The following is a 1,894-nucleotide window of genomic DNA, read 5'->3' on the forward strand; positions in this document are numbered from 1 at the left end:
TTTTTTCGGTACGCGGGCCTCTCACTGTTGTGGCCTCTCCCGTTGCGGAGCACAGGCTCCGGACGCGCAGGCTCAGCGGCCATGGCGCACGGGCCCAGCCGCTCCACAGCATGTGGGATCTTCCCGGACCGGGGCATGAACCCGTGTCCCCGGCATCGGCAGGCGGACTCTCAACCACTGCACCACCAGGGAAGCCCCACATTGTGCTTTTGATAGCATATTTGAGAACTCTTTGCCTAACTTAAGGCAACAAAAAGTTTCTCCTCGGTTTTCTTCTAGAAGATTTTTAGTTTTAGGTTCTCACATTTAGGTAAACGTTCCATTTTGAATTAATTTTTGTGTCTGCTGAAAGGTATGAATTCAAGTTCACTCTTTTTTGCATATGGGTAACCAAATGTTCCAGCTGTCCTTTCTCCACTCAATTGCCTTTCACTGTGTTGAAAACCAGTTGTGCATACATATGTGGATCTATTTCTGGACTTTATGCTATTACACTGTTATATTTGCCGGTCTTTACATCAATGCCACACTACCTTGATTAATAGCTTTATAATACAGCTTGAAATCAAGTAGTCCTTGATTTTAACTGACCAACTAAAGCATGTTTGTTAGTCCTCCAACTTTCTTTTTCATTTTAAAGTTGTTTTGGATATTTCATCTCCTTGCATTTACATATAAAATTTTAAATCATTTTGTCAATTTCTTCAAGAAAAGCCTGTTGGAATTTTGAATGGGATTGCGTTTAATCTATGGATCAATTTGGGGAGAATTAACACCTTAGTAATACTGAATTTTTCAATCCATGAAAGTAGCATATATCTCCATTTATTTAGGTCTTTAATTTTTCCTAGCAACGTTTTATAGTTTTTTTCAGTGTATAGGTCTTTCACATCTTTTTAAGATTCATTCTGAAGTATTAATATTTTTGATGCAATTGTAAATAGTATTTTTATTTCAATTTTTGATTGTTGTTCGTATTTAGAAATACAGCTGATTTTTGTTTATGACAGTATATCTTATAACCTTGCTAAACTCACTTATTGGTTCTAGTAGACCGTTTGTAGAGTCCTTTGGATTTTCTAGAGACCTATATGTCATCTGTGAATAAAGACAGTTTGATTACTTTTTTTACACTCTGGGTGAACTTTGTTTTACTATTATTATTTTATTTCTTTGTCTTGCCTTATTGTTTGGCTAGAACCTCCAGTACTGTGTTGAATAGAATTGCTGAGAGTGAAAATCCTTACTTTGCCCCTGACACCAAGAATAAAGTGTTCCAGCCTTTTATCAGTAAATATGATATCAGTTGTAGATGCCTTTTATCAAGTTGAGAAAGTCTTCTTCTATTCTTAGCTTGTTGAGGGTTTTTATTTAAATCACAAATGAATGTTGTATGTTTCAAAATTTTTTCTGCATCTCTTGAGATGATCATACGAATTTCTTAAAATAAGTTTTTAATATAATGAATTATATTGACTGATTTTTTAAATGTGAAACCAACCTTGCATTCTTAGGACTAACTCCACTTAGTCATGATGTATTATCCTTTTAAAATATTGTTTGATTTAATTTGTTAAATTTTTTATTAGAAATTTTGCATCTGTCTATATGAGAGTTTTGCAGTTTTCTTAAAATGTCTTTGGTTTTGGAATCAGGATAATTCTGACTTTCTCCTCCTCTTTGATTTTCTAAGAGTTAGTATGGATCATATTATTTCTTCCTTAAATGTTTGGTAGACTTTACCTGTGAAGCCAACAGGACCTGGAATTTTCCTCATGGGAAGGTTTTAAACTATAAGTTTCTTAATAAATATAAGGCTATTCAGATTATCTATTTCTTTCTTTCTTTTTTTTTTTTTTTTTTTTTTTCAGTACATGGGCTTTTTTCACTGTTT

This window comes from Lipotes vexillifer, unplaced genomic scaffold (genome assembly GCF_000442215.2).
Source record: "Lipotes vexillifer unplaced genomic scaffold, Lipotes_vexillifer_v1.1 scaffold817, whole genome shotgun sequence".
In the NCBI taxonomy this organism is placed as follows: domain Eukaryota; kingdom Metazoa; phylum Chordata; class Mammalia; order Artiodactyla; family Lipotidae; genus Lipotes; species Lipotes vexillifer.